Source organism: Sus scrofa, chromosome 11, assembly GCF_000003025.6.
Source record: "Sus scrofa isolate TJ Tabasco breed Duroc chromosome 11, Sscrofa11.1, whole genome shotgun sequence".
NCBI classification, from domain to species: Eukaryota; Metazoa; Chordata; class Mammalia; order Artiodactyla; family Suidae; genus Sus; species Sus scrofa.
This window is the reverse complement of record NC_010453.5, coordinates 58,130,458-58,156,796: the sequence shown is the minus strand read 5'-3', so window position 1 is coordinate 58,156,796 and position 26,339 is coordinate 58,130,458.

Below are 26,339 nucleotides of genomic sequence, written 5' to 3'. Positions count from 1 at the left end.
TTTGATTGTTAATTTTCATCTGAACTTTAGATTGGATGTCAACTTTGGTATCAGAAATAGATGCCTTTGATATTGATGGGTACATATTAAATTACCAAATAATCTAGGGAAAATTAACAACTTTATGCAGATGGATATTCTTATACAGTAGCATGAAATGCATTTTTAAATGTACATTTTCCCTTCATGTATGTTTTACATTTTCCCTGATACAGTATGGTTTCATACTGCTGTTGTCAGAAATAATGTTTGATATAATTTTTATCCTCCTAAATTGCTTGAGATTTGTTTTGTGGCCTAGTGTGTGATTTATTCTGGAGAACATTTGTATGAACTTGAAAATGTGTAATTTGAACATCCAATTTATTTGTTTTACTTTTTCCTATAGTAAGAAGAATCTCATTTTATAAATATGTGGTCCTTAATATTTTTGAAAAATGTACCCACATCCTTAGAAACTGATAGTTTTGCCCAATTTTAGGAGGTTTACAGAACCTATGTAAACTAGTTGAGAAATGTCTTCCAAATTCAGAACCCATGTTATTGATAAAGAAATTGAGACCCAGATGTGAACCATTAAATTGAATCAAGTCTTATCCCTTTGTCCTTTCTATTAAATATACTGTTTATACTCCAGGTCAAATGTAGCACCCCGTGATACTTGAGCACTAAGAGACTTTATTCTAGTTTTACATTCATTCATTATAAGCACTGTTTAGGGAAATCTAGTCTATTAAACTGTACAATTCCCAATATGCTTTCACAAAAAAATTTTACTTTATACAACTTTTTGAATTAGGAAGATCTTTTGTTTTGTTTTGTTTTTTCTTTAAGAAAAAAGAAATTGATGGCTTTAAATGTAACTGCTCTAGCAAGACAACAGGTAAATAGCAGAGGCTTAACTCAGATTGGGTCTTCTGACTCTATCCTAAATTATATCCACTTTTCCAGTGGATCCCATTGCTAACCTTTTGACCAGGACCTGACCATATAAAGATTTTACATTTCTATAATAAAGAGAAAAAAGGAAATACAAGGTAAGTTTCATACAGTAGAGATATATGTTTTCAGAAATGCCCTATGCCTTTTTTGTTTTCTGGGTTTTGTTTTTTGTTTTTTGTCTGGTTTTTTTTTTTTTTTTTTTTTTTTGCTTTGCTTTCTAGGGCCACACCTGAGGTATATGGAAGTTCCCAGGCTAGGGGTTGAATAGGAGCTATAGCTGCCAGCCTACACCATAGCCATAGCAATGCAGGGTCTGAGACACATTTGCAACCTACACCACAGCTCACAGCAAGGCCAGATCCCTGACCCACTGAGTGAGGTCAGGGATTGAACCAGCATTCTCATGGATACTAGTTGGATTCATTTCTGCTGCACCACAGCAGAAACTCCAAGAAATGTCCTATGTTTTTAAATGTTGCCTTTTTACTTTCATGGTGTTACATATCATTTCCACTATTAAACATTTATTCTAAGTGATAGGTGAGTCTGAATTTCTGTGTATGTGTATTTATAAAAGTACATTTAACTTATTTTAAAGGCAAAATACAATGTTGTCAACCCTAAACCCGAGTCTCTATTTTCTAATTTACAGAACTCTGAATCCTGAGGATTATTTTCTACACTATAGAATTCATTCACTTAATATTGCCTGAATTGGGTTATAACTAAGCCTTCTTTATTCTTTTCACAAAAACATGGTGTAAGCATTAGACTTAGAGTGACTAAACTTAAGATGTATAATTTCATGCATAATATTTGCCCAGTAGTCAAGAAATCCTATCAAAATCTGGAACAAGTTTGAATTGATGATCTCATTAATTTTCAGTAATCTTAAAATTTAAGGAACAAGAAGCAATGATAATTAAAATAGTTATTGCTAATTAATATCATCTCAGATATTAATTTAATTCCCTGTTGCTTACTTAAAGGAGTTTTTAGCCAATATGTCCTGCTATTTATAGATGCTACTTCATTCATCTGGTTTGCAGAGAGCCAGATATTCTTATAGTCTTAGCTATTGTCAGTAAAATCAAACCATAGTTTTATTTTTTATTTTTAATCATCTATTCAGAAAACATTCTCAACAAAGTATATGAAGATGTGTACTTCTGCTTTATGTAGCTTTTAAAAAATGTGTTCAATAATTTCAGACCTTAATTTTTGAGGATTATTTTCAAAAGTGCTCTTTATATCAGAAATGTAATTATATTAAGTCAATAAATAGTAAAGGTCAGTCACGTGATTTAAAAATATATATATGGCCAAAATGTACAGCCAATATGTTACTTCTTTTTCCTGGTACCATTACGTTGACCTGTTTTCTAGTTTGTTTCAGCAACTTAACAATTCTAGCAATCAAGTTCACTACATTGTAAGATCCACTTACTCATGCAATGAAATACTGAAAATTCAGTGTTTTTTATTTTTTAAATATGTCTTCAATCTGGGTAAATGTTGTAGTCAGGGTGGACTCATGCGTGTCTCTTAAAAAGTACAATTATGCTTTACGCTGTATTAAAGAAGACTTTTGTTGTTGTTATTCTTACAGGAAAACTTAAACATACACTGTTAATTTCAACAATATTAAACTAATTCCTGATGTAAGAACAGATGAGTAATGTCAAGTTAGAATTCATATAATTTTGAATATAAAACATAAAACTCCATACTAAGTAAGGCAAAATGGGAGAGGGAAAGTAGATAAATGGTTGTTTTCACTGAAGATTTTTATTTTTTCCAAATGAACTTTCAATATAAACTAATTCTCACTGCTCTGAGAAAGACAGCTTAAGTAACAGTTTCAATCCATAAATATAATTGCTACCTCTGCATTTTTTAGGGCATAATATATGCTTGAACAGGTATATTATGATTATGCCACAAGAACCTTCCGTGTCTACATTTCTTTTGGGAAAAAACACATAAACCACTGTTAATTGGTATATTATTACCTTAAGCAAAGTTAATTGGACTTGGCAAGACTAGCTCATGAGAAGAAGCAAACTCTTAAGACCACATAGTAGCTTTGCTCCATGGCAATAAGAATGACTATCCAACAAGATAATAACCTCTTAGAATGTTTGAATGTGATACATACTGTCTGTGAACAATTAGTAATGTCATATTCTTGCCTCTTTCTGCCAGGTAAAACCGTAAGTGGTTAAACCCAGTCCTGTCTATAAGGAAGATGAGGAACATGTATGTTGGATGGGCAACTAACAATCCCTGTAACCGTCCCCTGCTCCTCAAAACCTTGATTCAAAATATGAGGCCTCTGAGTGATGTGTAGTCCTTTCCATCTCATCTGGATGTGGTTTGTTTCTGAGGAGAAGTAACATATAATCTGCAAAACAATGTATTTGGCTCCATCAGACCCAACACACCACAGTTGAGAATGTGGAGGCACATCTCCCTCAGACGCAAATACACACATACACACAAAACCTTCCCAGTCAGTAAAAGGCAGAGAGAAAACACACACCAGGCACTGGCTCAGAACAATTACTGAAACATACCCATGAGGACTTGCTGATACTTCTTACCTAGCAGTAAAATAAGGCCTTCACGTTACCCTTTTTTCCTCTATGCGTGTGTCTCTCCATCATTCATCAAGCGTTTCTTCATCACTCCTGTGACTCATCCTGAGATGAGCATTTAGGAAAAAGAGGTTTCACGGACTACTTTACAGACCAGTGCAGGTTGGCGGGGGATGGGGGTGGAGAGTTAGGGTTTTCCTGTGGGCTGTACAGGTATATGTACAGCCACCCAGGTTTTAGTTGTTTCTGTAGTTAACACTTCCAAATTCCTATAAGTTTACCTCTTTCTTTACTTCTGGGCTGATCCTTGGATGACAAATTGTAAGCAAGAATTTGTCTAGATAAAATTTTCAAGCACAAAGATGTTTTACTTCCTGTGTTCCATTTGCATGCCTATGTCTGAAATTGGCAGTTATCCTGCAACTGTAATTAAGAAAACAGTATTTTTTTTAATATGGTCATCATGGGTATGCTTAATATCAATATATGGCAGAGATTATCAGTGGAAGATGCATTAAAAAGTCTGGTGGATACAGTTTCTATCCTATTACTTCCCTGCAATAACTGCTTTAAGAGCTTCAGCTTGGGCTACAAAGCAGTAGCAGTTGGCTTTTCCCCCTGAGCAAGGCTCCAAATTACAGAACTTTGAGTGAATTTTGATTTCAGGGCAAAGGCAGAGAGCACCCCCACTGTCATAACAATATTTCCTTTTATTTTTGCTTGCAGCTTTGACATCTTTATCCAGGATCCATGTTTCTCTTAAAGAACTTTGCTTAAAACAGCAAAAAGGAGCCATCATATGAAATATTCTAAATATTTTCTACCATTCTCTTTGGTTTTGCAGTCTCAATAAAAATGTTGTCTATCCTCAAAACTACATCAGGAGTTACTTGGAGGCTCAGTGAGTTAAGGATCTGGCATTGCTCTGGTCACTACTGTGGTGTGGGTTTGATTCTTGGTCCAAGAACTTCAAAAAAATACATCAAGTAATGGTGTGGCCAAACGTTTTTTACTATTATTATTTTAATAACCAGCTCTGTCTGGAACTTGTGAAGCGTGTGTAATGTCTCCTTTGTTCAGGCACATTTTAGTTTGTGTTACTACCATCACTTCCAAATTATGTCTTTTTTTTTTTTTTTTTTTTTTTTTTGTCTTTTGTCTTTTTGTTGTTGTTGTTGTTGTGATTGTTGCTATTTCTTGGGCCGCTCCTGCGGCATATGGAGGTTCCCAGGCTAGGGGTTGAATTGGAGCTGTAGCCACCGGCCTACACCAGAGCCACAGCAACGCGGGATCCGAGCCGCGTCTGCAACCTACACCACAGCTCACAGCAACGCCGGATCGTTAACCCACTGAGCAAGGGCAGGGATCGAACCCACAACCTCACGGTTCCTAGTCGGATTCGTTAACCACTGCGCCACGACGGGAACTCCCCAAATTATGTCTTTTTTAAGAATTGTGTCAGAGTTTCTATCATGGCTCAGCAGTAGTGAGTGAACTGGACTAGTATCAGTGAGGACGCGGGTTCAATTCCTGGCTGGCCTCGCTCAGTGGGCCAAGGATCCAGTGTTGCCATGAGCTATTGTATGGGTTGCAGTCACTGCTCGGATCTGGTGTTGCTGTGGCTGTGATGTAGGCCAGCGGCTACAGCTCTGATTTGACCCCTAGCCTGGGAACTTCCATGTGCTGTGGATGTGGCCCTAAAAAAAAAAAAAAAAGAATTGTGTTTAGTAAATATTTTAAAAATGTGTGAGCAAGTTTGGAGGCTTATCTTTCCTTCAGGTAAAACATATTTGGAAGAAGACAATCCTTGTCTTCTTTTGGTGGCTTCATACTTGCTAGAGACTAATAAAAAGAATCCTGCATTCTCAATACCTCAGAGATACATGCAGACCTTGCTTTATCGCACTTCATAGATATTGCATTGGTTTTTTACAAACTGAAGGTTTGTGGCAACCTTGCATCAAGCAAGTCTATTGGAATGACTTTTCCAGAGCATTTGTTTACTTCATGTCTGTCACACTTTAATAATTCTTGCAATATTTCAAACTTTTTCATTATTATATTTGTTACCGTGATATGTAATCAGTGGTCTTTGGTGCTACTACTGTAATTGAGCCTGTTTAAGGTGGTGAATGTGATCGACAAATATCTTGTGTGTTCTGACTGCTCCACCAAATGGGTATTGTTTGGTCTCTCTCCCTTTTCTCAGGCCTATTTCTTGAGACACAACAGTATTAAAATTAGGCCAATTAATTACTCTGTAATTACCCTTAAGTGTTCAAGTGAAAGGAAAAATCACACATCTCTTATTTTAAATCAAAAGCTATAAATGCAATAATTTGCATCTGTTAGCTGTGAGATCCTACTGTGTAGCACTGAGAACTCTGTCTAGTCATTCATGATGGAGCATGATAATGGGAGGAAAAAGAACGTATACATGTATGTGTAACTGGCTCACCATGCTGTACAGTAGAAAAAAAAATTGTATTGGGGAAATAACAATAAAAAAATTTAAAAATGAGCTAGAAATGATTAAGCTTAGTAAGGAAGGTATATCAAAATCTGAGATAGTTGGTTCCCATGCTGTAAAGTGGGGGAAAAAAAAATCTGAGATAGGCTGAAAGCTAGGCCTTTTGCACCAAACAGCCAAGTAGTGAATGCAAAGGAAAATTTCTTAAAGAAAACTCAAAACACCACTCCAGTAATGCATGAGTAATAAGAAGTTAAACAACAATGTTACTAATATGGAGTTTTAGTGGTCTGGATCGAAGATCAATCCAGCCACAACATTGCCTTAAGCCAAAGCCTGGTCCAGAGCAAGGCCCTAACTCCAATTCTGTGAAGCCTGAGAGAAGTAAGGAAGCTGAAGAAGAAAAGTTTGAAGCTAGCAGAGGTTGACTCATAAGGTTTAAAGAAAAAAAAGAAAAAAGTTGCCTTCAACATAAAAGTGCAAGGTGAAGCATCAAGTGCTGATGTAAAAGCTGGAGCAAGATATCCAGAAGACAGAACAGCTTTATATTGAAAGAAGATACCATCTAGAACTTTCATAACTAGGGAGGAGTCTATGTCTGGTTTCAAAGCTCCAAAGGATAGGCTAGCTCTCTTGTTCAGATTAATGCAGCCAGTGACTTTAAGTTGAAGCCAGAACTCATTTACCATTCCGAAAATCCCAGGGTCTTTAAGAATTATGCTAAGTATACTCTGCCGAGCTCTATAAATGGAACAACAAAACCTGGAAGACAGCACATATGTTTACAATATAGTTTACTGAATATTTTAAGGCCACTGGTGAGACCTACTGGTCAGAAAAAAAGAATCCTTTCAAAAACCTACTGTTATAGGCAACATGCACCTGGTCACCCAAGACCTCAGATGGAGATGTACAAGATTAATGTTGTTTTCATGCTTGCTAACACAACACCTATTCGGCAGCCCATGGAGCAAGAAGCAATTTCAACTTTCAAGTCTTATTATTTAAGAAATACATTTCATAAGGCTAGAACTGCCACAGATAGTGATTTCTCTGATGTATCTGGGCAAACTAAGTGGGAAACCTTCTGGAAAGTTTTCACCATTATAGATGCTATTGAGAACATTTGTGATTCATGGGAAGAAATCAAAATATCAATATTAACAGGAGTTTGGAAGAATTGATGGAACCCTTTGTGGATGACTTTGAGGAGTCCAAGAGTTAAGTGGAGGAAGTAATTGCAGATGTGGTAGAAATAGCAAAGAACTAGAATTAAAAGTGGAGCCTAAAAGTGTGACTTACATGCTCCAATCTCATGCTATAACTTTCAGGAGGAGGAGCTGCTTCTTATAAATGAGCAAAGAAAGTGTTTGTTTGAGATGGAATCTACTCAGGGTGAAGATCCTGTGAAGATTATGGAAGTGACAACCAAGGAGTTAGGATATCGTATCACATAAATTTAGTTGACAAAATATTGATAGGGTTTGAGAGAATTTTCAATTTTGAAAGAAGTGGGCTACTGTGGGTAAAATGCTGACAAATAGCAGCATTGCATGCTACAGAGAAACCGTTCATAAAAAGAAGCATCAGTCGATAGGGCAAACTTCATTGTTTTATTTTTTAAAATTGCTGCAGCCACCCCAGTCTTCAATATCCACCACTATCTGTCAGCAACCATCAACAATGAGACAATACCCTTCGCCAGCAAAGAGTACAGGTCTGTGAAGTCTCAGGTGATAGTTAGCATTTTTTTTTAGCAATAAATTATTTTTTATTAAGGTATGCACATTGTTTTTTCAGACAGAATGGTGTTGCACACTTAACAGACTACAGTATAGTATAAATGTAACTTTTATATCCACTGGGAAAATGAAACAATTGTGTGACTCACTTTATTGAAATATTTGCTTTATTGTGATATTCTGGAACCAAACCCACAGTATCTTCAAGGTATTCCTGTTTAAGATTCCTGATGGAGCTTCAGCCTCCTCTTCCTCATTCTAGAGAAGAATATAGAAAAATAGGTAAAGGAGAAAATGCTTTTTTTTTTTTATCACAGACAGTGAATCATACTCATTCTCACTTATCAAAGCCTTTACAATAGTAGCTATGAGATTTAGTTTTAAACTGGAAATATTGCCCAACTTCACTAATGCAAGGATTGTTCAATTATTAAGAAAGCCAGATTGGATAAAGAAGAGACTGCATGCTCCCATCGTCACATCTGCGTGTGTGCTCCACATTGTACTTCATCTTCTGCTACTGTGGATGAATATTTAGGCTCTTCATAAAATTTTAAAAAGTATGCTAACTATATATTAAAAAGTGTGCTAATCATAAATTCTCTTGTAATTTTATTCCATACCCACTGACATTTGGTACTTAGGACATAATGTGTGATTTGTCCTCTTTTGAATCATCAAGATTTGCCTGTCTACTAAGCTATTTACACCAGCCTATAAACATACACCTTTATGAAATAAATTCTTCTTTAAAACCTTTCTGTTACAAAACCATCCTCTACCAGCTAAATGCCTCATTTTTTTTTTCTTATGCAAAGCTGTCCAGTGAGGTGGGCATTAGCTATGTACCGCTATTTAAATTTAAAGTAAATATAATTAAAAATTCGGTTTCTCAGTTGCAGTGGACACATACAAGTGTTCAGTAACCACATATGGCTAGTGACATACTGGAGAGTACTGGTTATATATACTTCCATCTTTGCAGAGTATCTAGATTGGACAGCCCTATAAAATGAAAATATACAAGCTTCTGGAAGATAATAATACATATCAAGACACAAAATGCAGCACATGTTTTATGTAAAAGAAAATGTGTAGCTATAAATGCATATATTAAAAGAGAAAAACATTGAACTTTAGTATGTGTAGAAAAACAGAATAACCCTAATCATTACAAAGAAAATGAATAAATAAAATGAAAATAAGGAAATGAAGAGGATCAGCAAAGCCAAAAGTTGGTTCTTTGAAATTTGTAATGAAATTCAGCAACCACTATTAAGGTTTATCCAGGAAAAAACTGATGTCTTCTAGAAAATAAATGTTAAGAAGAAAATGGGAATCACAAATATCTTAGGGAGGAAAGAGCAAAAGTTGCTGAGGTAAGAGTATACCTAAAGCTGGCCCAGTAGGGAGAGGCTCTCTCCAGGTAGTGGGTAATGTGAGTAAAGCAAGGGGTTAACTTGAGAAGAGGTCTCGGAGAAAGAGAAGAAGGCTGTCAGAGGCATTAAGGAAAAACAAACAAAAAATACTGGGAGTTCCCTGTGAGGATTTGGCATTGTTGCTGCTGTGGCTTGGGTTCAATCACTGGCCCAGGATCAGAAACTTAGCAGTTTGAGAGAATCACATATGGTCTTTGACAGTAAGAAATGGACTGGCTTTTCTAAGGCATGTTTGAACTTAGCGAAAGTCCAGGGGAAAGTGCACCCAAAGAAATTGCTTAACCACCAACTCCACCAAAGGCTATCGTGCAATCTGCTGGGCGTTTAGGTCACATTTCCTGTGTCACCACTTTGGGAATGAGCAGTTCTCTGCTCTGCTTTAAATGTGATTGTGCAGAGATTGGTGCCTGACTCTTCAACAGCTCTGTGAGTTCTGAGATGTCCAGTGTTCAAGTTCTGAGTGGAAGTACCCAGTGAGTCTCTGTCACACACCCAGGCCAGAGCTGCCTGCCAGGGGCTGTGGAGATAGAAGAGCTGATCCCCTTGCCTCCCATCAGCAGTCACAAAAAAGTTTCTCCCCAAATAGGACATATGTGGGCAGTTAAAAAGTATTCCAACACACAGTGATGCCCTTTATTATTCTGTAGCTGTTTTTCAAATTAGAGTATGAAGTCTTACATAGAAGAACCTAAGTAGATCTCACAGATCTCCATAAATATGCCATAGTTTAAAGTTTGACAGATTTGTTTTCAGGATTTATTGCTTTCTATGCTATAGTTAGAATGCTGGAGGCGCACCAGTGTCCTAAAGCAGGAAACGATGAACTTGCCTGTTCAAGAAAAGAGAGGGAATTCACTCTTCCTCTGACTTTTTGTTCCCTTTAGGCCCCCAGTGTATTGAAAGATGCACAGTATTTACTCAATCTACCAAATCAAACGCTAGTATTTCCCAAAGATACTGTCATAGACACCCTCCAAATTGTGTATGTAATATGGACAAATTATATTTAGGGCCATACCCACGGCAAAAGGATGTTCCCAGACTAGGGGTGGAATCAACCAACCTATGCCACAGCCATGCCAGAGCCGAGCCGCATCTGTGACCTAGAGCACAGCAAACAGCAAAGCCAGATCCTTGACCCTAGGAGCGAGGCCAGGGATGGAACCCACGTCCTCATGGATGCTAGTCAGGTTCGTTAACCACTGAACCATCATGGGAACTCCCCAAATAATATTTTAACAGCTATCTAGGTATCCCTTAGTTTGGTCAATTTGTCCTGTAATATTAATCATCCGTACAGGGACAGGGATTGCGGGAGGAAGTAGTATGCTGTGTGAAAAGGATGACAGGTCAGTGCGGATGGGCTTGTTACTGCCTTAAGATTCTGATAAATGGAACCTTGGCCCTAGATGATATCAGAACTGTAATTGTTTACATTTCATGGCCTACAGTAGTGTGATTCTGTCTTTGTGTAGGCCTTTCAACTGAATTTTCGTAGCTGTTAATGAACCAGAGCCATTAGAGTCATGGGTACACGCACTTTAAGATTTTAGATCTCATGTGACAGTCTAAGGTAAAGTCTGAGGGCAGTAATCATGTGTTCTGCTTGTCATAGAAAAATGCAATTTTTACAATCATATATGGAAATTAATTTGCTTGTAAGTCGATATCTACTTACTGACATTTTTGTTCATTTTACAAATACTTATTGATGCCCCATAATGTGCTTGACACTCGTGTAAGTGCTGGTGATATGCCAGTGAATTCACCTGATATAAACCCCTGTCCTGATAGACCTGGATCCAGAGTTTCTAGTATATACAGTATGAGAGATGATTACACATCTAATGACATGTCAGTTTGCCTCTGGAAAAATTTCCTTTTTTATGTGTGTGTTTTTTTAATTTCCCAGGATAGGGGTCAAATTGGAGCTGTAGCTGCTAACCTATGTCACAGCCACAACAACGCCACATCTGAGCCAAGTCTATGACCTACACCACAGCTCATGGCAACACCAGATCCTTAACCCACTGAGCAAGGCCAGGGATTGAACCTGCTTCCTCATAGATACTAGTCAGATTTGTTTCCCCTGAGCCATGATGGGAACTCTGAAAAAAATTTCTTGATATAAATTTGAAAATGTTGGTATTATGATAAATACAATATAAAAAATGAGTAGAAAAAATTTCTTAACTGACATCATTAAATACGTTTAAATTTTGTGTTAGGTTGTCTTATTTAACTATGGTAGATAATGCATCTCATTCATAATACCTCTATTATTTTAAAATTTTGGGAAAAATATATATGTTTATAACCTTACAAACAAATCAGTTTGTATTCTAGTTCCACTGGAAGTAATAAACTTCTCTTTCCAAAAAGACCTACTTTCTTATGATGGCCTTGGTAAATTTATTATTCATAATTTATTCATTAATCAATTTCAATGCAAAAAATAAGTATAGGAAAAATTATATAGCTAGTACTGTATATGTTTCTCAGAAAATAGAGTAACTTTTTTTTTTTGTCTTTTTGTTTTTTCCAGGGCCATAACCGCTGCATATGGAGATTCCCAGGCTAGGGGTCTTAATCAGAGCTGTAGCTGCCAGCCTACACCACAGCTCATGGTAATGCTGGATCCTCAACCCACTGAGTGAGGCCAGGGATAGAACCTGCAATCTCAGGGTTCCTAGTCGAATTCATTAACCACTGAGCCACGACAGGAACTCCAAGAGAAACTTTTTTACCTACATGGAAAAATTTTTAATATTTTGCATTTCCTTAAAAAATCTAATGCAAGCTTCTTAATTTTATAAGACTGCATAGTTTACCTTAAACATTTGAAGATTCATAAATATGTACAGTTGCTTAACCTGTCTTAAAAATGAAGTAGATCTTGCAATTAAAAGTTTATAATATTAAAGTATACCTGAGGCTCTCAATATTTTATGCATTCAGTCTGGGGGAATTTTTTATGAGGTACATGACATTGACTCTCAATTTTAAAAATCTAGTTTTCATTAATTTTCCAACATATACTAAAGAAAGGAAAATTGGTTAAAACGAATAAGATTTTTGATATTACCCAGTAGTAGAGAACAGTGAGCAAAACATTTTACAATTAAAATAAATTGCTTCCCATAAGAGATATTATTAAATGTCAGTGGAAAGGGAGCAAAGATAAAATAGCAGCCTCTGTAACAAACCAGAAGCCACCAAAATCTGGGAGGAGAATTGCTACTTCAAGACATTTTGTATGAGTGCTTCACATTTGGGGGAAATTCTATGATGGAAGACAGACAGTTATTTTAAAGTTACTGTTTTGCAACGTGAAGGGACACAGAAAATGATATAAAATAATATTAATTTTACAGGTCATTTTTATGATCACATTAAATCACAAATGTAGCATAAATACAAATAGAGAAAAAAAACCCTGAATATGTAGATGTTGACTAATTTAGAAAAGAAGTCATTAGTATCAGAGGACATCCTCCAGGAATGCATTTGTTGGCTTTATTCTTGTACTATGTCAAATTATTTATATCATCAAGCATGGAACTGTATAAGTTTGAACCATCACTTCCACTGTATTTATTATATATTATATTATATTATAACTACACTGACTTCTTTCCTTTACCTATGTTTACATAGGAAAAAGCATTTTCAAGGGTTCTTTCAGTTTTGTCTTCTTCCTGCAACTGACTTTGAATCTCTGCATTTCAAGCAGATAAGTGTTAATCTAAAATTTATTAAAATCTTTCAAAAAATATCCTTCAGAGATTGTACAACCACCTCTTGTACACAGTGATAACATTTAGTGTTATTTGATATTGTTTGAAAGTGCCAGCCTTGACATATCACTGAATTATTAGTTTTTACTATGCATTCAGATATAAAAATATTTTGTTATACCAATATTACTTTTATTTCTATACCCTCTGCTTAATATCTATTAACGGTATTAAACATTAAAATGCCTCATTCATTTCTGTTTTTACTTCTCTAAATTTTTTTTTCTTCTGGTATCTTTGATTATTCATATTTTATTTTATTTTATTTTATTTTTTATTTTTATTTTTGCTTTTTAGGGCTGCACCTGTGGCATATGGAGGTTCCCAGGCTAGGGGTCCAATCAGAGTTACAGCTACGCCTACAGCTACAGCTACGCCACAGCCACAGCAATGTCAGATCTGAGCCGCATCCACATCCTACACTGCAGCTATCGCAACACCAGATCCTCAACCCACTGAGCGAGGCCAGGGATCGAACCCTCAGTCCCATGGTGCCCAGTCGATTTGCCTCTGCTGCACCACAATGGAACTCTGCTTATTTGTATTTTATTTTATTCCTTTCAAATAATCTCTCCTTTCTTATATAAAAAGTTAGTCACTCTTTTCTTGTCATTAATTTTATTAACCTTAATAATGTAAGACAAATGCAGTTTCTTTTACATGGCTATCAAACAGACTACCTCTTGTAAAGTCTGTAAAGCTTTTTATATGAAAGTATAAAACATAACTCAGTTGAAAAAAAAACAGTGTAAAAGAGGAGGCTTTTAAATGTATATGTAAAAATGAAAAAATATAACAGTCACTTTGATTGATTTTGAGTCTAAAACTGAATGCTAGTCAATAGAGACACTTTGGAGCTAATAATATCTAATGAAGGTACTTTACTGTGATATATATATTCTTTATGCTGTAATAGTTTTTATTATGGTAAAATGCACAGCAGTTAAGAATTCAGAATCTGAGGCATGTTTCAGGTTCTTCCAGGACCCAAATCTTTGTCTTTGGAAAGTCACCTAATCCCCAAGTCTTTTGCATTTTCAATGGCATAAGCAGCAATCTAGCCCAGATGATTTTTTTGGCACCCTTCAGAGGCAATGAGGTAATGATGCCTGTCAATGCAAATGCAATTTGTATTTGCTTCTGGAATTCCTTTGTTACTTGGCTTCAATTTTGGGTATCTCCTTTGTGCTAGGAACCAATCAAATAATGAACTGCCACTCAGAAGATTCAGAAAGCTTATCAATCTCCTTCCTGACAAGTATAAACCTTCTCTGTGTAATCTTTCTCATGCTTCACATTCATTGTTTGCTTTTCAGACAGTTATAAAGCTTTCTACTAAGAAATATTCTCTTTCAAATCCCCATGAAATAGAGATTGTGTAGAAGTCTTTGAGATACCAAGGACTTCTCTGATGGAAGGGCAACTATTTGATATATTGTAGGACTGATTAACTAAATCACTCATTTAAAAAGAAATAGCCTTTACTGGTACTATTGTAGAAGGTTAGTTATACAGAGAAACATTGCCCAGCCTCCTACATTATAATTGCTCACATTCTAATGGAGAGAATCTTCAAATATTTAAGCAAGCTTGAAAAACCATGGAAGACTCTATGTAAAAGACAACATGTGGTTATCTAGAGGCCAATTAGTATATAGTCCTGTGAAGATGGACGACCATTTCAGGAAGAGGATATAGCACAAGGATGGCACAAAAGACTCAGATGAGCATAACACCAGAAGACATATAAATAGCTTTGCATGTCGGAAGCATGGGGATAAGTAAGAGAAATAAGAGGAGATGGAGGAGACAAATCATTAATGACATTTTGTATCTTGCCTTTAGGTATTGGATTTTTATCCTGGGGATTTGAGGTGGGGAAGTGACCCTATCAGGAGCACTTTTGAAAAAGATTATTCTATCAGCATGAAGGACAGATCTGACAGGGATCTGAAGCAAGAAGAACCTTTAATAGATAGGAGAGATGCAAAGAGCAGCATAGACAGTGCACATTAGTGAGCCATCAAAAATGTTTATTGAGTTGAAATGAATTGAAGAAGTTTGTTGAAACTTTTCTTTCTCACGTCTTATTTTTAGAAAATGTCAATAGCAGCTATTCATTGGGTTGCTTCAAAGTTCTTCCACTGAACCCCAGTGAGGGTGAGATAGTTGAAACCTGGGTGAGTGACCCATCTCATCACAGATGCTTCAAAAATGTCATCAAACACTCCTCTACAGATGGTCCCATTGTTCAAAATGGTCTTTATAGGTCCTGAGTTTTGTACTGCAGTCCGATGCACAAAATAGCATCCTGCTTTTTGCAGTGGGATTCATTAGGTACCTTAATTATTCCCTTGCACCTGAGCAAACAGCATGTCAGTGATTGCATCCTCTTTGATTGTTATAACCATATTCCTTGGCTATTAACTATTATCTACAGCTATGGCTTATTCTTTTTTTTTTTTTCTGGGTCATTTTCAAAAAATTTTGCCAATAAAATAAATCCTTTAGCAGTTCCTTGTCAATAATTTTGAAAGCGAAAATAGACCAAAGAGCAAGCTGTCTACTGATGATTGAAAGCTGATTGCAGCATTTTTATTTTTGGAACATTTTCATAGTTTTATAAATGTGTCATCATAATACTGTCATAGAGATGAATAGAAATATACATTTCTCATTTTACAAATGAATGGGTTAAGATACAAAAGATTGACTTAGAAGAAGTCGGTAAAAGTGCTTAGTTCAAAAGGAAAAAGAATATCTTACCACCACATCACCACATAACAATATTTCAACACCTAGAATATCTATATTGGTGATGACATTTTATTAGTTCAGCCTCAGCAATGGAAAAATGTTTCACACACACATGCACCCTTGCATTTCTCCTTTGTATACATACGTATTTCCAAGCTTCCTACACTAGAAACAATGACCAACCCAATAGCAGTGAGCATTGTGTTCTCCTAAATAGCATTTCCTGGGGAATTGCTGTAGTGGCTCAGCAGAATTGAATCTGACTAGTAGCCATGAGGTTGTGGGTTCCATCCCTGGCCTTGCTCAGTGGGTTAAGGATCCGGCATTGCTGTGAGCTGTGGTGTAGGTTGCAGATGCGGCTCGGATCTGGCATGCTATGGCTGCTGTTATAGGCCAGCAGCTGTAGCTCAGATGTGACCCTTAGCTTGGGAACGTCCATATGCCATAGGTGCAGCCCTAAAAAAGCAAAAAAAAAAATTCCCATTGAAATGAATCAAGGGTTTTCAAAGAAATGGCTAAATCCAGATATAGTGGGAAAAAATATAAAAATTGGTTAAAATCTCCCAAATCAAAGAATCTACCCAAAACTACCAGGAGCATATTGAAACAACCCATGGTTCAATTTGAAGAGACTTTTATTATTAGGATGACACAGTTTGAGCAGCTAAATGATGGGACCAAATGAAAAAAAATGAAGTTTTTTAAAATGATAAATTAATGAATTGATAATAAAAAATTCACTCACATTTGGTAGGTACTGAGAAACCAAAGTGTTGTGAAAACTGAAAAATAAAGGGAAAGACTCAAGCATCTATCCTAATATTTTTGTACAAACTAAAACTAAGTAATTGATGAAGTTATTTTTAAAAATAAACATTCTAGGTAATAAAGGGGGAAAGTGTGATAGAATTGGAATATCATCATACTGTAGCTGCTAAGGAAATAATTGTCATAGAAAATGACTATCAGTGAATTCCTTAATTGTTAGGGAAGAGGCTATAGAGGATTAGGTTAACTGCGCTTGAACCCACTAATCAATTGTAAGAGAAAGAGATAAAGAATAATATTTCTGTGACAGGAAGTGTTGAATACTACTTGTGAGTCTTATAGCCCTAAATATAAAATCTACCAGTTTATTTGAAATGCAGGAAATGGAAGAAGAAATTAAATGGCACCAAGGGATGGAAAATTCAGAATATGAGACATATACATGACAACCAACCTGGTTTTGTCAGCAATAACAAAACTTTAATCATAAGAAAAATAAAAGAAGGCAGTGAAACCTATAGATTAAAGTAATATTCAGGAACATACCAATCTACCGTAATATGTGTGCTTGTTTGGATACTCATACAAACCAACCAACTTGAAGAAGAAGAGAAAGAAGAGGGCAGATGTGAACACTGATTAGAGAATTACGGTATCAAGGCATTATTGTTAATGTGTTGATGTGCTAAGTGTTATTGTGGTTATATTTTTAAAGAATTTTGGTAATTTAGAAATATGTAATGAATTATTTGTAGATAAATCATATGGTTTTTGGACACTTGCTTCCATATACTCTGAGGAGGTAAAGACGGAACCAGATTGCTAGTCAATTAATTGGAGAAGCCGACTGCTTGGTAGATTAGAGCTACTTATACTATTTTCTCACTTCTGCATATGCTTTAAAGTTTCCCAAGTATGATTTTAAAAAAATCTTTTAAATTTACTTTAAATTACATCTAATTCTTAGTGAAGCAATATTTCACTAAAAATTCAAGTAAAATAACTGCTTCTTTCTTTGCTGGTGAGAGGGACAGGAGTAGCAAGAGAGAGTTTATCATCCTGCAGAATGAGGATGTTAAATGACATGGAGTTGGGGCCGCTGACAAAATGCAGGATTCAAGTATGTCTGAAGGCTCTAGGTAACAAGACTGGTGCAGAGGCTAATGAGTGAAAGTGACATTGACTGGGATTGAAAACATAGTTTGCTTTGAATAGCCATTACCAGGAACTTTGCTTTGGGTTGTGATGTGGAGAAGTGTTGAAGCTCACCCAAGATTTGGGTAGCAGAGTTACTGAGAGAACAGATTGGATAACTAGAAATATGTTAGTGCAGCGGAGTCCTATAGTGGCTTCAGTCACAAGCAATTTTTCTCAATGGATGATAAAGATGAGATTAGGTAATTGTCCCACAACTGAATGTTTCAGTAGCAAATTGTGGAATACACGTGTGTGTGTGTGTGTGTGTGTGTGTACATATATAGGTATATATAACATATGAAATGTATTATTATGCATGCCATATTTTAAGTACTCACTAAATAGTCTCAATAGATACTAATTAGTTAGGAACAAAATAATAGAGAGTTAATTATTTGCTTGTGATGGGGAAAGCAAGAACAGGAGAAATTAAGGGAACACATACAGAAGTGCATTTTTGAGAAATGAGATAACTTGAAGGGAAGGAGGGCTGTGTTACAGGGAAAAACTGAGGCCTAATTATCACCTTCTGGTTAATGGCAATAAAGAAACAATATTGGAGCCCAGGAATCCAGAGTGTTCAACACATCATGGGTCTGGGCATTTGGACAAGATACAAAGTCATGAGACAGTTTCTTGGATAAAATTATGATTTCTCACAGTCAGAATGTACTCAAAAACATGAACACAATTAAGCCTGAAGCCGGGAAGATTCTTTTGACAAGATGGCTAGAAATGATGAGAGAAAACTGAGGAACTGGAGACAAGCCACACTCAGATGTTGCATGTCTTCCAATGCTTCCTCCAGCCAGTCTTGTTGCTTACTAAATTCGTCAACATTTATCTTGTAAAGGGTGCTGGTTTCTCCTAATGTCTTGAAAGAATCATATCTTCTATTGGCTGCCAAATTGAAGACTTGTTTACATTAGTGCTCCAACTGAAGTTTATCATAATTAATTTTAAGAATATTATGTGGAATCACAGAATGGTGGAATATTAGCATCAGATGTTATACAAGAAAAGATTTACATTATATCAAAGAAGAAACAAAGGGTCTTTATTTTACTTAAGTATAGTTGGTTAACAACCTGTATGAGATCTTTTACACAAATCTGATCTCTTAATGTGTACCTGGTATTAATCATTACTATTAATACGTGGGAGGAGTGCCTGTGAGAAATATATGTGGTTTGTGCAATACTTTTTTTATTTTTAGGAAATAAAAAATTTGCCAAAAAAGACACACCGATGGCCAGTGTGCACCTGAGAAAAACACTCTACATTACTAATCATCAAGGAAATGCAAATTCAAGGAGAACTGCCATGAATTTTATCCCATGGGACACTCTAGAGGTGGGATAGCAAAACAGAGTTTTTCCAAATTGAGATAAAGAGGGAGGCAGCCTTTGTATCCTTAAAACCAGTCTTTGTATATGGGTTAGTTCTAAGGTGGTATACAAGCTTAGGGGAGGCACCTACCCTTGGCACAGAGCAATTCCTTGAAATGGACTCATCTTTGGCCTTCAGCATCCAAAAATGTTGGCATCTTGTTCTGACAACGGGTGATCTAAGCATGGAACCAGGGCATCATCTACAGTTGTGTGGATTGGATGTCCTTCCTGGACAGCCTCCAAGCCCAGCTTTCTAGCTTTGCTAGAGATTGTGAGAGTTAAGAGGCTTAATCACATGCCTTTTGTTTTAGTAATTAAAATAGGTATGTTTCAGAGTTCCCATTGTGACTCAGCAGTAATGCACCTGACAAGTATCTGCAAGGATGCAGGTTCAATCCCTGGCCTCGCTCAGTGGGTTAGGGATCTGACGTTGCTGTATGCTATGGTATAGATCTCAGACTCACCTTGGATCTGGCATCGCTGTGGCTGTGATGTAGGCCAGCAGCTGTAGTTCCAATTCCACCACTAGCCTAGGAACTTCCATATGCCATGGGTGCAGCCCTAAAAAAAAAAAAAAAAAAAAAAAAAGAGCAGAGAAAAAAATAGGTATGTTTCATGCAAGTATATGTTTTGACTGATAAAACCTTGTATTTCCTTAAATTGTTCTAAATTCTTACATGAGATATGTTTCCTGTGTCAACGGAAATTTGGACTGTCTCATCCTACATGAAGAAGGCTTTCAAAATTTTCTAAGTGTTGTTGATATGAAAATGAGGAATAGCAGAAATCAGTCTTTACATGTGAGTTTCTCTCCATCTCTCTCTACATTAGAGCTTGTATGTGAAGATCAGATGTCACAGAGGCAATGAGAGTTTATTCAAAGCACAACACACCAGTCAGCTCTACTTATTCTACAACAGGCTCTGCCTTTGACCAGCACTGAGAGGAGGTAAGAAAACTAGGGTGGAAATGCAGTAGTCACATTTTCATAAAAATGAAAGAAGGACGAGATAACCTATGGGACAAGCTGGAATGACATTGGGATACATGTGTGTGTGTCTTTTTAGGGCCACACCCACGGCATGTGGAAGTTCGCAGGCTAGGGGTTGAATTGAAGCTGTAGCCCCCAGCCTGTGCCACAGCCACAACAACGTGGGATCCAAACCACATCTGTGACCTACACCTCAACTCACGGGCAACATTGAATCTTTAACCCACTGGGTGAGGCCAGGGATCAAACCCCTCTCCTCGTGTATACTAGTCAGGTTTGTAAACACTGAGCCAAGATGGGAACTCCTGGGATATTTGTTTTTGTTTTACCACTTCTCCGTAGAATACAAATATAAATTCGGTAGAACTATGTCAGAATATCTGCTTCTGTAGGTGAAACTTGCGAAAGAAGAAAAAATGTATCTGTAGTATATATACACAGAGAAGCATTCTAGTTGCTCTCCAAGATTGAAAAATAACATGAATCACGTGAAATTTTTAGCTAGATGTAATTCCATTTTGCTTATTGTCTTCCTTAAGCCAGTGACCTGTAGTTCTGAAATGTGACTGAGACAGCAGATACCATCTCTTGACCAGATCAACAGCAGACTTTGGAAGCCAGAGGAAAATAAAATAAAGATAAAATGGTGTCAGTAAAAAATGAGGTGCAGAAAAGTGCTCTGGAGAATGTTGAGTGAAATTTGAGTAGTCATTATAGAGGAAGCATTGGCAGGAAGGTCTGGAGCTCAGGAAATCCTCTGAAGTGTAGACAGCACTCCTGATTTTCATGTGGTGTGGGCTGCTGATAGAACTATTAAGCCCGTGAAGGAAATCTATGCAGCCCCTGCTGTTAATCCATCTGCAGAAGGTTTCATATGCCAGTTTTCTTAATTAGGGTGGGCAGAGAGAGAGGGGCATCCTATTGAGATTAAGTCCACAGCACAATAAAGGAAGAAACTGTTTTTACTTACTGGGCTGCTACCAAGAAATGTGTTAATTACCAGCATAGGAGAACATTTTGTATATGTGATAAGTGAATTTCTTAACAAATGAAAAGATTGGAGGTGATCTTTCAAAAATTTATTCAACACGGAAGACTGCAGCCTACTGAGATGCTGATTGAACTAACTGCTCTAAGTATATTTATTTGATCTCTAACCCCGATTCACTAAGAATTCCACTGTGCTAAAGTGTGTGATGGACCTTTTTATTCCAACCTAGAAGGAGCATTTATATTATTTTCCACTAGATAAAGATATGTTTTATAATTTTGTTATTTAAGAAGTGTGATGTCGTTTACACTCATGCTAGAAATCGAAGAAAGACCCTTTTGAAATAAAGGAGGATTTACACTATCATCACAAGAAATGCGCAATACCATGGTATCAGATATAAATCTTAATTACAATCTTTTCCTTTCATTGCTTCTTGTTTTCTTCACATATATTGGTTCCTTGTAGTTTTATAATCTCTTCTATTCTGAAAAATAAGCCAATATGAAGAGTGTTTGTAAAGGGCCTCCATCTCTCTAACATTCAGTTGGAATTTTAATTGCTTTTAACCTTTTTATTATTTTGTTTCAATATTAAATTTCTCCATTGGCTCTTGTAATTATATTTGTCTGCCTTTGTGTTTTAAGTAAATATGCAAAGGGTTTCTTTATTGTTGGTGTCTTAGACTTGCACTTACTTTTCACTTATTATGTACTCTCAATAATCTAGCTGATGTGTTTTCCTTCAAAATGCCATTTGTATTAGCCTGACAGAAAGATTAGGTTTATTAATTTTACTTTTATTATTGATATGTTTGTTTCATGTTTTTATTAACACTTGGAGATAAATATTTCCTTTAAGTTACATTTCTTCTAAAATTAGAAGATGCATTTTAATAACTAATAAATGTAATAGATTATGTTGTCTAACCTATCATAATGCTTTATATTCATTAGTAACTGTATACATATAAATATATACTATGTGAAACAAATACATGATAAGTATAATATATCCATTATAGATATATAGTGAATTTATATTTGTTGATCAGTGGATAGAAATGTAAATAGGTACAGATAGATATACATATGTTACATGTATTGCTTTCATGTAGGACTTTTTGTTGTCATCTACACAGTCTCATAGATTAATATATGCCAATATAATTTGTAGGCTCAGTCTCAGTTTCCCTCTGTTCTGGAAATTCAATTTGACTTTGGTACTCCTTTTTTTTTTTTTTTTTTTTTCCATACTTGGTAAACAGAATGGGCTATAATTTATCTAGAATTAAGCAAAGCATTCCTTTCTCACATTAAAACCATCAAATTTCAGTTGTTACTTTTCTATTAAAGAGACCCTTCTTTTCTTAAGTTTCTTCCATCTTGCCTAATTTGTTCACAGTACCTTAGTAATCTTGGACCTGTTTGCTTACTTGTTTACTCACAGACATGCCTTCTTATAAGCTCTTCTCTGTTAAAAAAAAAAAAAAAAAATCCTTTCCATTAATACGATACCTGTGTGATTGTTTAAAGAGCTATTACACCATTTTTCAAAGAAGTTTTCTATGTACTTTTGTTCATTTATAACAAGCTTGTCTGTTTAATCCTGACATAGCATGATATCTTCAACATGATGCCATGAATAGTGAACCTGTGTTGAGAAAGAGTACATGTTGTAGGTATGACACAATTCTTAAAAACTCTGTGGATCAACACATCATAAGAAATATATGTAAAGCTGTATTAAACAAGATAAAATTGTCATAACATCAATATATATGTATATGATATCTTAATTAAAGGTAATATAGAAAACAGTCTATTGAACATTTTGGAAACCAGGTTTGAAAGATGAGTTACAGAATGACAGGAAGAAATAATAGAAAGTAGAGGTATTTTATTCACTTATCACACATTTTTAAGCCAATAAATATGTGTTTATTCATCACCTATGTGCACATGGCACGTAAGTGTTAACATATATGTACATGGCACATAAGTGTTTGACATGAATGGAAGAACAAAATATAGTTAACAGTTGTTAAATCCCTAGTTAAGTGTCAGATGTGATGTTTAGAGTTAGGAATCACAAAGATGTAAAAATATGAACCCTAAGTTTAATGTGCTTATATTCTCATGAGGCAAGACCAGTGTATAAATAAATATTTACATATATAGTGATGCAAAGTACCTATAAAATGTTATGAGCACACAAGTGAAAAAAAATAATTCTTCCTAGGGAAGGTGAGATGAATGGATATATATATATATATATATGGAAGCAGAAAGGTGTTAACATTTGAACTATATCTAGAAAAATTGGGTGATTTCCTTAGGAGAGCTAACAAAGAAAGTGGTGAAGAAAGTTGTTCTAGATAGAGAAATCAATATGAATATAGACACAGAGCTTTACCAATTTATGGGGAGTTCTGGGAAGACAATGTAGTCCAGTGTTTCCCCAATTTGTTTTTATTAACACTCCACACAAGGAGATTTTTTTTTTTATGATTTTTACTTTTTCCATTATAGTTGATTTACAGTGTTCTGTCAAATTCTATTGTATAGCAAAGTGACCCAGTCATTCATATATACATACATTCTTTTTTTCGCTTCATTGCCTACCATGCTCCATCACAAGTGACTAGATGTAGTCCCCTGTGCTATACAGCAGGATCTCATTGCTTATCCATTCCAAATGCAATAGTTTGCATCTATTAACCCCAGACTCCCAGTCCATCCCACCCCTCCCCCACCCCCTTAGCAACCCCAAGTCTGTTCTCCAAGTCCATGAGTTTCTTTTCTGCAGAAAGGTTCATTTGTGCTGTGTATTAGATACCAGGTACAAGTGCTATCGTATGGTATTTGTCTTCCTCTTTCTGACTGACTTCATTTAATATGAGAGTCTCTTGTTCCATCAATGTTGCTGCAAATGGCATTATTTTGTTCTTTTTTATGGCTGAGTAGTATTCCATTGTGTACATATACCACATCTTCTTAATCCATTCATCTGTCAATGGGCATTTAGGTTGTTTCCGTGTCTTGGCTATTGTGAATAGTGTTGCAGTGAACATACAGGTGCATGTATCTTTTTCAATGAAAGCCTTGTCCGGCTATATGCCCAAGAGTGGAATTGTTGGGTCATATGGTAGTAGAATTTTTTTTTCTAAATCACCATCCCACCCCATGAAATTAAACAATAAGGACGAAAATTTGGATGTTACATTTAAGCTTCAGAGACCTATAGCCAGCTTAATATCAAAGAATAATTTGCCTGCTCAGAATAATTTTATCTCCTTTGTGGAAAATAACCGCCCCTTTTAAAAATGCATGATCTATTCTAAGATGATTTTGAGCAAGTAGTATTTTTGAAAAAGACTTGATGCTGAGGAGATTGGAGAAGAAGTATCAAGATACCATGGAAACTGATGAGTTATTCTAAGGGTTTTGGAACTCTTTGGGTAAGGACACCGAGGTAGAAAGTGGCGACATACTCAGAAGAGTGTAATTTAGTTGAAAAGCATAAGTAACAGAGGAGCAAAACTGGATGGGGGGATGTGAAAAGGCATTTTTTTTCATAATGTGGTGGAGCAGAATATCAGAAAGAGATTAAATTAATTTTAGGCATAGAAGCGTGCTTTAGAATGATTCATTTTAACATTGCATTCTAAATGGCTAACTCACACAAGGTATATATATTTATGTGAAACAGGATACTAATATAGACTGCCACTTAGTGAAACTTTCCTGGATTCTTCTGCCTTACCAATCTAAAACATTCCACTAGCTGTTTAGAGAACTCAGTCAGACCTTTAGAATAAAAAAAAATACATTTTTTTCAAAGTATGTGTTTATGAATATTTGCTGCATTATTCCATTGTCTTTATTCAGGTTGTAGTACTATAATTAAATTGTGGTTTTACCCCACAATGATATGAATTATTTGCATGTCAATCATTTTACAGTTATAAAATATTTCAGATGAATATTTAGCAAATGATAACAACATTTATTTTTTCAACACAGTAGCAATTATTTTCTCATTCTCATTTTTATAATGGCATTATGATAGATTTTGATTTCTAGGCACATTTCCAGACTTTGTCAATCCCTGATATTAATGAAAAGCTCATTCCACATGCTTTAGCATATTCTGAAATAACAATATCTTAAAACTAATGACCTAGATTGTATGTGTTTCATTTTCACTGGACAATTTTAGATTTGAGAATTTTTCCAAATATACTAGGTGTACCTAGATCCACCTGGGACAAGATCATACCTGGGGCTACTTGGTACCCAGTGCTGGAGGCTTAGGCTATACAAATAAGCAGTGCTGGGGGCTGGACCAATCTCATACTTTTTACTGTGCAAAGATGATGAATGCAGATTGTTGCAGTCAGGAGACAGAGACTGTCTCTAATCATTTTTTTTTTCTTAGCTTAAAAACCTCAGGATGGATTTTGGTAAGGGATGTAGAGAACAGGGGAGAGAAGCCATTGGATGTTTTTTGTCTTTATTGTCATATCTCATTACATGCTAATAGTGGGAGCAATTAGTCACAAAGAAAAATAAATGAGGATGGTAATGACAGTTAAAAAGAGTATCAACAATGATTAAAATTATCCAGAAGAGTTCTGTGTGTGTGTGTGAGAGAGAGAGAGAGAGAACACACCCTTAGGTACAAACTGCATTATTACACATATGCACATACTTTATGACTAATTATAAACACTAGTGGCAAAAATAACTAGCATCTATGTTTTATTTCAGCTGTATGTTTCCTGTTGTATAATGGAAGCTTATTTCTTACATAATTTTACAAGAATATATAGTGTTCATAACAAATTCTTAGTGAAACCTGTCAGTTTGATTTAAATTGGAGTTAATGGAAGTTTTGTATTTGTTACATAAGATAACAATTGTTATTACCACAGGTTTCTGTCAAGTATTTACCTTCTAAATTTGATGATTACTTCTGTACCTGGTGGGCATTCATTCAGTCAGTGTCATCAATTTAACATGTGAAAAGAAATCTCAAAATTACCTATCTTAATTTCAAGCCCATTACTACTAAATCTATCAGAGTCAAGTGTATATTATCAGAGTAAAAGCATATATCATCTACTATAGGGAATTAATTACAGCAGATATAGGAACATTTAATTGTGTTCCTGTTGCCTCTGGTCCTCCTTTTCAGTTTAATTTGCCCCCAGTGCTTTCTTTGTTATGCCTCTGTGCCTTCCATTGCAGTATCC